Genomic DNA, 13226 nt, shown 5'->3' on the forward strand with positions numbered 1-13226 from the left:
AGAATTTCACACAATACATTTCGATCATACTAGCTCCCTCCCCCAGCTCCTGCCAGATCCAACCCCATTTGTTTACAAGTCCAACTTTGTGTCTTCTTTTTATCCCATTTTCTTTTTTATTTATTCATCTTTTACAGTATTAGGAATTAAACTTAAGGGCCTTTTTATGCTATAAGTAAGCTCTCTACCACTGAGCCAAATCCTACCTGCACCCCACCCTTAAAAATTCATGAAGTACAGTTTGTGCTGTTCATACATTCTTGGATGTGTGGTCCTTAGTGGAGCCCCACTTAGGAGCTGCCTGTTTAAAGAAAAACGTTTTTTCTTCCTTCCAGAAGTTATCAACAGCTTGTAGCCACTTAGATACAGGTGGGACTTTGTGCCCTTCCCCTCTCCATGTTGGAGTTAGGGTTGGACTAAGCCTGCACAGTTCTTATGCATACATCACTATGAATTCATAATGAAATTAATTAATTTCATTTTTTCACTTGGCTCACAAGCACTCCTGATATCCCGCATTTACTTCTGGTATGCTGCTCACCTAACATGTTCTTTTAGTCCTTCTTTGCTTCCTTCCTTCTACATCTCTGGAAGGGATACAGGAGAAGATGCAAAGGGATACAAGAGAAGATGCAAAGATTCCTGAAGAGCGAGGTTCCAGCCTGTTCTGAGCTTCCGGCTTTTGTAGCAAGAAACCAGTATGTGTAATCACAGATGGTTTATGCTAAACAGTCCAACTTTGAAGATAAAGATTGTATTATTCCTCACCAAAGAACTGTTTAGTACTGTTCCTCTCAGGTGAGAGGAACTGCCTTAATGAATGTACAAGAACCAAAGTATTCTGCTCTTTAATTTATTTTAAGCAAACGCAAAGTGTTTCTACTTAAAATAATCTGTAGTCTCTTGGTAGGTTAAACAGGGCTTTGTTTCTTTTTAATTAAAATGGCAAAGCTTTCCACATTCTTATTTAATTTAATCCCCAGAATAACCTGTTAAGTAGGTAGCTTCCAATTCTGCAAATGAGAAGATGTAGGTACAGTGAGGTAAAGAGTAGAGGATAAAGTCGTATAGATAGTAATTAAGGGGCCAGGCTTGCATCCTAGGATACTGACATCAGGGACCAATCTCAGCTACTCATCTCCTGTATTAAAACACATTAGATTAAAGTCTATAGCAGTGAAATAGAGTTTGTTACACTGGCTGGATCTATAGTATTCAACTGGATCTATATATTCAACTTTACAAGGGCAAATTGGTGTGTATCATATGTACCATATATACAGCATTTAACTTAGATGTAGTATACAATGTATTTTTCAGTAACAAATGTTAACCTCAATGAGAAAGGTTAAGCAAATAATAATGTGTGTGTGTGTGTGTGTGATTTTTTTTCCTTCTCTTTGGATTGACACTTGAATTCTATTCTGAGAAATCTTCACTGTGTGAAGATTTAATACCTTTGGAAGTATATTTCAAATGTCAGAACAGGCACATGGTTGGGGGAACAACATTTTTTTTTAAATAAAAGGTACACTTTCCATTTAAAGTGTCAGAGTTTATTTAGTTAGGGATATATCATAGTGTTGCAACAACAACCATTTCCAATCCCAGCTCTCTATAAAGCTATGTAAAGAAAGGCCATTCCATTATGAAGCAATTATTTTGATTATACTATGTTCTTGTGAAACACACAAGTAGATGAAACAAGCTTATGCTAGCAATTCCTGAAAGCCACCTGTCCATTACTATGAGAAGGCCACCTGCTTAAAAATCCTTAGGGATGATCAGGTTCCACTCATCGGCTCAGCTTACAGCCAATAAATGCAATAATGTATCTGCCACCCTAGAGAAATATTTTGATTAAGGATTCTCAAATCCAGGTATAAACATCCCCCCAAACCTTAAGTTCCTACTTAGAGATGGCTGCACATCTTTGGGGGACCTAATAATCTTTCCCTCGAGCTATTGCATTGTAAAGTTTGCCAATTTGCCATTGTAAAGTTGAATATATAGATCCAGTTGAATACTATAGATCCAGCCAGTGTAACAAACTCTATTTCACTACTATAGACTTTAATCTAATGTGTTTTAATACAGAAGATGAGTAGCTGAGATTGGTCCCTGATGTCAGTATCCTAGGATGCAAGCTTTCTGGCAAGGCCTTGTTCAATATTCCCCGCATCAAACCCCTTTTCTGGCTAGCCGTGTGATAACACAGGGATGGAGCACCTGTGTTACCAACTGGCAACTCTTTCCTTGCTTTACAAGAGAAAAGGAACCAAGACAGAAGAAAATGTGAATTTTCACTTCCCCCATTGTAGGTATTATAGGTATTTTGCATTAATAACTGAGTGAATCAGGTGTATCTTGCCACAGAGATGGTTATAGTCCCCTTAGTTATTTGAAAATATAAAATGAAATCTGAGGCACTATCATAATTTAAAAAGTATGGTCAGCTTTTTTAAATGGTCAAGATGTAAAGACATGTTTGCTGTATTTCTTAGATGATATAAAAGTCTACACTAGAAGGTGAAGGTTTCCAGGAAATGACACCAGTGGAGGGGGAGGTTTCTTTCCACACCCGTGGCTAGAATCATTTTGAGAACCTGTAATAAAATATACATTAACAAGGAAAAGAAGACAAATGATTTAATGTAAATTGTATACAGCACCAGAGCCCTCACATTAAATACCCAAAAGGGGAAAGATAAATTTTTTTGTGTGCCTTAAACTTTTTTTTTGATGTTATAATTACAAGATTTCTCCATCCCTTTCCTCCCTCCAAACTTCCTATATACCCCTCCTTGCTCTTTTGAATATATGTCCTCTTTTTTTTAAACTTAATTTTGCTTAGGTTTTAGGAAGAGTATTTGAACAAAGGGGAGTATAGTGTGTTTCCTTACAGGGTAATAGACAGGGAACTACTTGGAAGGACATTACTGGATTGCTGTCAATATTTCTGAGTGACACAGGTATAGGGTATACTGTATAAGGCAGGGCATTTGTCACATGAAGATATTAGCAGAAGAAATTCAGAGAATGTTCTTCCTTGTGCTTTCAGCCTACTTCAGAGAGGAGGATGGGAGAAAATGAGAGTGCTTTTCTTTTTAGTCCTCATTAATTAATTAATTTATTCAGTGTACATCCTGATCACAGGCCCTCCCTCCTCTCCTTCCATTCCCATCCTTACAACCTCCCATTACCCCTCCACTTCTCACCCCTCCCTGGGATATCCCGTCCCAGCAGCACTAAGCACATCCTTTCCCATTGAGGCCCAGCCTGGCAGTTCAGTTAAAGGAAGGTGATCCAAAGGCAGGCAACAGGGTCAGAGACAGCCCTCACTCCACTTGTTAGGGGACCCACATGAAGACCAAGGTGCACATTTGCTACATATGTGCAGGGGGCCTAGGTCCAACCCCTGCTATGATCTTTGATTGGTGGTTCAGTCTCTGGTCCCTCAAAGGCCCAGGTTAGTTGACTCTGTAGATCTTTCTTCTTGAGATAGGTCTTCTTTTTTCTTGTCTTTAAGGTTTGCTCAGTTCCTAGGATATCATATTTTAGAGGAAACCATCTTTCCACATTATATCATCAGTGTATTTATGAATTGTATGCAAAAGAAAGCTAATATTTGAATTTGACAAGAGGGAGTTGATTTAACAAATGATGTCAATAGATTATCATCTGTCTAGAAAGACAAAAAAATTCTGTGTCCTATACATTTTTTTTACATTTTTGAGATAAAGAGCCAAGTAACAACATTTTTATATATCTGAGATACAGAGTCGAGTAACAAAAATGAGCACAAAAATTTTAAAGCTGTCTTGATAAAAATATGCAGAGTGTAGGAAAAACTATTGTTGTGTTTTCGAGACAGGGTTTCTCTGTGTAGCTATCTTTGAACTTACAATGTAGACCAGGCTAGCCTTGAACTCACAGAGATCCACCTGTCTTTGTCTCCTGAGTGCTGGGGTTAAAAGGATGTGCTACCAGGCCCAGCTGGAAGAAACTTTCAAATCAAGCAGATGCTACTAAAGTGTATATAAGATAGATTTATTTTATTGAACTAAACCTTCTGCCAGATATCTTTTGCTAATTAGTAAATAAATAATAGAATTTTGTTAGAAAAATAAAAACACACATTTCATTGAGCAAATTAATTCTATCCATAAAAATGTAGACATGGATATAAGATAATTATAATAAAAGATAAACAAATTGATATTGAATGAGCAATAGCTAAGTCAATGTGACTCCTAAACTTGTTACTTAGTTTAGATTGCCTACTATCAAGAACATAAACATCAAAGTAGCAATAACATAGAAGTTTACTGCCACAGTACGATAATGATTAAAAAAGCAGTTGATGCCAGGCACAGAGATGAGAGCATCTTGGTGACCTACAGTTGATGACATGAATAGTTTCATACTTCTTGGATAACAATATGAAATACATCTTATACTTAATGCCATGTACATTCCCAGTGATTCTTAGTGGTCTCTTTCAAGAAATTAAAACACTAGCAAGGAAAATGGTGTTTTCTACATGGATAATTACTATATAGGAAAATGTTGTATAAACAATAAAGTCAACACAGTAAGTGGTGTACTAGCTGTTCTGGAAGATTGGCCCTGATAACATTGTATAAGAAAAGTAGTAAAGAGAAAAGCCAGCACCATATGATGTAGTATTTGTAAAAGAAGGACATACCATCCCATGTTGGTAAATGAATAATGGTAGACATATTCATGGTTCTTTAAGTTACATATAATAATATGAACAAGGAAAATATAGACAATACCTACTAAATTGTTCACAAGAAGGGTCATTCCCTGGGGTGAAAATGAAAGATGTGCAAAAACCGTTGTGCCCCAAAAGTCAACAATATATTCCAAAAGGTAGGAATGGTAGATTGCAAGTTCAAGGACAGCCTGGGCTATGTAGCAAGACTGGGAAAGAGACAAGTATTTCCATGTATTAATTCATCATTCCCAATCCTTTTTATTGGAAGAAAGAAAGCTAAGAATTCACTCTATTTTCTGCTTATTTATTATATCTTCATATGATAGCAAACTTCTTATACTGTTAGTGGGGAATATGTTCTATTATTCCATATCTGTTTGACACTCTCTTAAAGACATCTTTTTTTCTTTTGTTGTTGTGTGAGACAGGATCTCAAGTATCAGGCTGATTTTCAAAATTTATAACTGGAGAGATCCTTGGACACTAGCTTCCCAAAGACGTATTTAGAGCATAGATAACCTAGGCTCTGAATTCAGATGTATAATGGGGACCAAATCTCATTTCAGTTATTATTTGAACGACTTTGGATACAGCGTCCAGTATTTCTTTCATTTAGCTTATTCGTCTACAGAATGGAGGGAAACAAAACTGCTTTGGAGGGACTGTGCTGGAGGTCTGTTTTATAATGTGTGCAGACACTTGGCTTGGCACAACGTGGGACAGACACATCGCTTCCACACTCAGAATACCCAGCAGAAGTTAGAGCGTACGACTCATGTGGCGCTGAATCTAATGGACATTTTTGATGTGGAATGCACAGTGATGATTATGGACAATTAGTTGCTTTCACTCACTGCAATGCCAAGGTGAAATAAATAAGCCTGGAGTTGTCTGCATGGGAGTCAGGTTTGCACAGTGGGATCTCGTCTTGCCTTGGCTGACTTGCACAGCCTGCTCGGAATTGTTTTTGTGTTACATGAACAAAGCATGCTTTTAGATACAGTAAGTTGTCCTCCACAAAGGACACATTTATCAAATCTTGTGGTTTTCATTTCACAGAAAGTGGATGTAATTTTTATTTTTAGATCATTCAGCTAAGATTTCAGGTGGTTTTTCCCTAATAGAACTTTCCTCTTATGTATTGGTCTCACTTCTAAGAAAATAGGTTTACTTATATACTAAATTCACACAACTAAACTGGAGATCTGGCTGTGTAAGAGCTAGATAAATAAGATAGTGTTGAATTTAGTATTTTTATATAGAAAGCTCAATGCGACATAATTATACACAATATCCTTTTGAAAGAAAACATTCATATCAATTTAAACTATGAAAGGTAAAATATGAGGACATTAAAAGTGTTATTCTAAAGTTTAACTTTTCTGAATTCTAGAAGTCTGGTAGAATCTTTACTTATGTAGCTCATTGGATTGTAACTTACTCTAATATGTGTATTTTTTTTAGCCATAATTCATTGGCTAAACATCTTTCTGATGCCCAGTTTTCCAGAGCCCTTGATTACACACACGTACTTATTTTTGTCCTGAGAATCTTTTCATTTCTTCTAAACCTCTTTCAGGTTTGATTTAAAAAACTTTGCTAAAACTTAACCTTCAGAATCCAAATTCATGTTTGTTAGATTTTTGCATTTTTAGAAGATTCTTTGTAGAATAATATTTTGCTTTACAAAATGGATAACTTCTTGTCATTTAAGAAATACAGCAACAATTTTATAAATGTAAATTATCACACAAGGGGAATGCCTGGGCCAGGAAGCAGGAGTGAGTAGGTTGGGGAGCAGGGGGAAGTGGGGAGAGGATAGGGAGATGTAAATAAAGAAAATATCTAACTAAAAAATTAGAAAATAAAGAAATATAGCAACAATTTTATAAATGTAAATTATCACCCATTTTAACCATCATTTTCACTAGATGTGTAAAAAGGAAGGTGGATGGGGCTGGAGAGATGGTTCAGTGGTTAAGAGCACTGACGGCTCTTCCAGAGGTCCTGAGTTCAATCCCTAGTAACTACATGGTGGCTCACAACCATCTGTAATGGGATCTGATGCCCTCTTCTGGTGTGTCTGAAGACAGCTACAGTATACCTATTTAAAACAAATGCATAAATCATTAAGAAAAGGAAGAGGGATAGATTTTAGTTGATTAGTTATCTTATTTTCATAATAGTAGCACGTTTTTTTTCATTTTTTATTAGATATTTTCTTCATTTACATTTCAAATGCTATCCTGAAAGTCCCCTATACCCTCCCCCACTCCCCGCGCCCTGCTCCCCTACATACCCACTCCCAATTCTTGGCCCTGGCGTTCCCCTGTACTGGGGCATATAAAGTTTGCAAGACCAAGGGGCCTCTCTTCCCAATGAAGTAAACCTAGATCATCTTCTGCTACATATGCAACTAGAGACACGAGCTCTGGGGGGGGGGTATTGGTTAGTTCATACTGTTGTTCCTCCTATAGGGTTGCAGACCCCTTCAGCTCCTTGGGTACTTTCTCTAGCTCCTCCATCGAAGGCCCTGTGTTCCAACCAATAGATGACTGTGAGCATTCACTTATGTAGTTGCCAGGCACTGGCATAGCCTCACACAAGACAGCTATGTTAGTGTCCTTTCAGCAAAATCTTGCTGGCATGTGCAATAGTGTCGGCGTTTGGTGGCTGATTATGGGATAGATCCCCTGGTGGGGTAGTCTCTGGATGGTCCATCCTTTCGTCTTAGCTCCAAAGTTTGTCTCTGTAACTCCTTCCATGCGTATTTTGTTCCCTTTTCTAAGGAGAAATGAAGTATCCATATGTTGGTCTTCCTTCTTCTTGATTTTCTTGTGTTTTGCAAATTGTATCTTGGGTATTCTAAGTTTCTGGGCTAATATCCACTTATAGGGAGTGCATATCAAGTGACTTCTTTTGTGATTGGGTTACCTCTCTCAGGATGATATCCTCCAGATTTCATAAATTCATTGTTTTAAATAGCTGAGTAGTACTCCATTGTGTAAATGTACCACATTTCCTGTATCCATTCCTCTGTTGAGGGACATCTGGGTTCTTTCCAGCTTCTGGCTATTATAAATAAGGCTGCTATGAACATAGTGGAGCATGTGTCCTTCTTACCAGTTGGAACATCTTCTGCGTATATGCCCAGGAGAGGTATTGCTGGATCTTCTGTAGTACTATGTACAATTTTCTGAGGAACTGTCACACTGATTTCCAGAGTAGTTGTACAAGCTTGCAATCCCACCAACAATGGAGGAGTGTTCCTCTTTCTCCACATCCTTGCCAGCATCTGCTGTCACCTGAGATTTTGATCTTAGCCATTCTGACTGGTGTGAGGTGGAATCTGAGGGTTGTTTTGATTTGCATTTCCCTGATGATTAAGGATGTTGAACATTTTTTCAGGTGCTTCTCAACCCTTCACTATTCCTCAGTTGAGAATTCTTTGTTTAGCTCTGTAGCCCATTTTTTAAAATGGGGTTATTTGAATTTCTGGAGTCAAGCTTCTTGAGCTCTTTGTATATATTGGATATTAGTCGCCTATCAGATTTAGGAGTGGTAAAAATCCTTTCCCGTTCTGTTGGTGGCCTTTTTGTCTTAGCATGGTCTTTGTATTTCTTTTCAGCTCATTTTTGCTTTTGGAGCAACCATGGCCCAAGAACACAGACTTAGTTTCCCCCACATTCCATGTTCCAATGTAGAAGCAGTTTCCGGTGTGAAGTTTTATCTTTTTACAGAGGAAAGAGAGTCATAAATCAAGGGAAGTTTAAAACTCACCTGTGAGTTCATTGGAGAGGTAGTGGGAAAATCTAAAACCATTAGATTCCTAAACATTCCTAAAGGTAGCCACCAAGTTCTATTTCCTTATTTGGCCATTTTTTCCTCCTGAGGTTGCAGTGTTGAAGTCTAGTAACCAAAAGCCCACATTTGGCTCACATAATTATCATGCCCAATTAAAGTTAAACTTCTCATCCTAACATCGAATTTCCCCCTTTACCTTCATAAACCACCATTTGCCTATGGGCCTCATCTGTCTCCTCTTTATCCAGAGGCAGTAGTCCTTTGTCCCTCTATGACAAATACCTCTTTCCCTTCTCCCTTATTCTCTTCCTTTTCTCCCTTGTACTTTGTCTCCTGTCTTTGTGTTTTATCCCCTGCCCTCTGTCCCTCTAGGACAAATACATCTCTTTTGCTCTGAGAATTTGGTGTTTGGGGTCCTGAGCCAACACCAATCTCTTCCACACAGTCCCTATCTTTGAATTATGGCCAGGCTCTCAATGCCTTTGAGAGCTTTCTACTGTCATGGTTGCTGGTTCTCTATTTTACAACAGTGCTGCAATCCAAATCGATGCCCAGGCTCATTTTTCTGCTTCACCAAGCAAAGGTAAAGTGAAGCTGATGCTGCCGAAGTGAAAGAAGACAATGTCCCTGGATCTAAATGAGCCCAGCAGCTGCTGGTGACTTTTAAATGAATCTCTGCTCTATACCTGGGACCAGCTTACCACAAGTGACAAACACTCCCCCAAAATGTGCCTTCATCACTTATTGGTGGCCATTTAGTTATCAAATTTAGGTGTGGTAGTCACAATCTATATCCCAAATTTGTTCTCAATTACCCTCAGTAAACTTCTAAGAAGAGTCCAGTTAAAAGTAGAAGCAGAATACAGGCCCCTGTAGCATGGTGGGACATCATTTGGGTATATTCCCAAGAGTGGTATAGCTGGGTCTTCAGGTAGATCTATTTCCAATTTTCTGAGGAACCTCCAGATTGATTTCTAGAGTAGTTATACCAGTTTGCAATTCCATCAGCAATGGAGGAGTGTTCCTCTTTCTCCACATCCTCTATCTACGACATGTATTGTCACCTGAGGTTTTGATCTTAGCCATTCTGATTGGTGTAAGGTGGAATCTCAGTGTTGTTTTGATTTGCATTTCTCTGATCACTAAGGACTTTGAACATTTCTTTAGGTGCTTCTCAGCCATTCCTCAGTTATGAATTCTCGGTTTAGTTCTATACCCCATTTTTTGATTGGGTTGTTTGTTTTTTTTTGGTGATTTGGTTCTTGAGTTCTTTATATATTTTGGATAGTAGCCCTCTATCAGATGTGGGGTTAGTGAAGATTTTTTCCCAATCTGTAGGTTGCCAATTTGTCTTATTGACAAATCTATGTCTATATCCCTTGCCTTACAGAAGCTTTCCAGTTTCATGAGGTCCCATTTATCAATTCTTGATCTTAGAGCATGAGCCATTGGAGTTCTGTTTAGGAAATTTCTCCCTGTGCCAATGAGTTCAAGGCTCTTTCTCACTTTCTCTTCTATTAGATTCAGTGTATCTGGTTTTATGTTGAGGTCCTTGATCCACTTGGACTTGAGCTTTGTACATGGTGACAAATATGGGTCTATTTTCATTATTCTACATACAGACAGCCAGTTAGACCAGCACCATTTATTGAAGATGCTTTCTGTTTTCCATTGTATATTTTTGTGCATCTTTGCCAAAGATCAAGTGACTGTAAGTGTGTGGTTTTATTTCTGGGTCTTCAATTCTATTCCATTGATCAGCATGCCAGTCTCTATACCAATACCATGCAGTTTTTATCACCATTGCTCTGTAGTAAAGCTTGAGGTCAGGGATGGTGATTTCCCCAGTGGTTCTTTTATTGTTAAGAACTATTTTCGCTGTTCTTTTTTTTTTTTCCTTTCCAGATGAATTTGAGAATTGCTCTTTCCATGTCTTTGAAGAATTGTGTTATCTCTTTCTTCCTTTCCATCTGCCTCACACTTATGGATTAGATTTATGTTCTCAGCTACTATGCCTGCCTGCTTCCGTGATACCTGCTATTACAGTCATGGGCGGAGACTCCTCACAGCAATAGGATAGTGACTAAGGCAGTGTTAGACTGAGGATTAGATTTCAATATGAGTTTAGTAGACAACAGATTCATACTACTGAAGTTCATATAGGCATATCCTTTTCCTGCCTATTTTCCATAAGAACATTTCAGAGGGGGATATTTTCAATCGTTCAGTTGCTTCTCTGGATGGGGACACTAAACTGGGATGAATCTGTGGCATAACTAAAGATAAATATCTCCCTTGTGTTAAAGCACAAAGGTTATTTCTTGAGCCCTCAAAACTCTCTGTCTGTTGTGATGCAGGCTCTTCATTAGCAATAAAAATAACAGTGAATCAAGTTGGTAATTCACAATATTCTATCTTGTTCTGTTTTAATTTGCTGAGGCTGTCTATGTCTTTCTTCCTAGATGGGCTCTCTTTCTAGTTGATCTGATCTTTCTGTACTGCTCTATAGTTCATTTAGAGTCCTCCCTCCCTCAACCCCTATCTCTCTTCCTTCCCTTTTGTTTTTGCTCTTCATCGTGTTTTTGAAGACTGGTCTCAATCTGCCTCAGCCTCCCTCGTGTCAATATTACAGTTACTTTTGATCCTAGAATTCCCGACAGATTCTCTCTTCCCATTTAAATTATTTGTTTCCATTGGGGCAAGCTTAGTTTTTAATCAAGTATTTTTTGACTACTCTGAGGGCCAAAAATTAATTTTGAAGTCATGTGAACTTCTAGAGTGACGTGAACTTCAACGAATTAGTCATGCTCCTTAATGCCTACATTCAAATGTCTGCCTCAGTGTATGATAGATCCTGTCCCTGCCCCTCAGAAAGCAGTATTATTATATTCTATAACAGGGTTTCAGAATTACCTCAGCCTCCTATAACTTTTCACAAGGAAATGATGTGCTCGTTCTCCTGTCTCAGAGTATCAGTAAATAATTGCTACATAGCCGCTAATGTTAGCTAAAGACATGTAAGTGGTGACATACATGTGATATATTTTACTATTCATAGTTTTAATGCTGTGCATTTAACCTGATTGCAGCTTTTTATCGTGTGGTGACGCACCTAAACCTCTATCAACAATTTGTATGTTATATGTACAATTATATTTGTATGTTATATGTACAATTATATTTGTATATTATATGTACAATTATATTTGTATAATTATATGTACAATTATATTTCTTTAGGATTTTCCTCTAATCTTAGCCATTCAACAGTTCTACATTCATATTTGTAGGTATTAATATTTTTAATGTCTTCTATAGGCAAACAAAATCTTAGTTAATCTTACAGCATCTGAGTTAAAGGTTTTCAGTTTTATTTTCTCTTAACTAAAATGGAAAGCAAACGATGCACATGCTACACTGATGAAATACACAATTTACAAAACAACTTGAAGACTATAAATTGTCTCCTTACATTAAGAAATATTATTTGATAGAGCTTAGTTTTCATCTATATGCATATTTTTAGTGGGAAGAGAGACAGAGACAGAGAGAAAATACACACGACTTCTATTTTCTGCTCAACTTTGTTACTTGAAATATTTGTAATATATCTTTAGGATTATTAATTTTAATTAAAACAAAGTCTAGTGCGGTTTCTTAGATATTGCTTCTGTCTCCTTTGTAAATTTTGTTACATTATTAAAACCAATTTACTTTAGAGCTCTCACTATATTCATTTAACATACATCTATTGAGCACCTAATAAATGTTAGTCGTAATGCAAGTCACTAGGGGTAGGTATAGTGATGAATAAAATACAGACCTTGGCTTCCAACTCTTCACCAGTTAATGAGATCATTGGTGCTTAAAGTAATTTTACCTTTTTATCTGTCTCATGATTTCTGGAGTTAGAATTTTTAATACTACCTTCATCATCACTTGGACAACTGGGCTAAAACCGAGATGGAGTGAACATAAGTTCAAAGTTGAAAGTTTGTGTTCTGGCTTAGCTTCCCCACAATCTGCCAACTTTTGTAAAATAATTAAATTCTGAGTAGTTTTTACTCTTAAAGCAGATTTGTTATTTATCTTATAGGCTGTGTATAGGATTCAACTTTAAAAGCTACAGCTTTAATTATTTTTCTAGTGATGTACTAAGGCATCCTGACCATTGTGACAATAAGCTATAAACTAAAGGGTTTAATTTGGGACTCACAGTTCCAGAGGGTTAGAGTCCACGATCATCATGGCAGGTAGCATGGCAGCAGGAAGGCACAGGAGCAGTACCTGAGAGCTAACTCAATCCACAAGCATGATGGAGAGAGAGAGAGAGAGAGAGAGAGAGAGAGAGAGAGAGAGAGAGAGAGAGAGAGAGAGAGAGAGAGAGAGAGAGAGAGAGAGAGAGAACTATGTCCTCAAAGACTGTCCCCAGGGTACATCTCCCCCAAGAAGTGCGTACCTAATCCTTTCCAAACAGTTTCACCAACTGGGGAACAAGTTTACAGAGGGCATTCTCATTTCAAACCAAGTTCTAAAGTAATCTTCAAGTAATTTATATGTTGAAACCTATAGAAAAAAATTCACATTAGGTCACTTTTGCTGGCTGGATTATCAGCATTTTTATGATCAGCGGCCTAATTACAAATGTGTCGTACCCTTCTTTAGACTATGTAATGGGCTA

Source organism: Mus caroli, unplaced genomic scaffold (assembly GCF_978045245.1).
Source record: "Mus caroli unplaced genomic scaffold, Mus_caroli_1 scaffold_11, whole genome shotgun sequence".
In the NCBI taxonomy this organism is placed as follows: domain Eukaryota; kingdom Metazoa; phylum Chordata; class Mammalia; order Rodentia; family Muridae; genus Mus; species Mus caroli.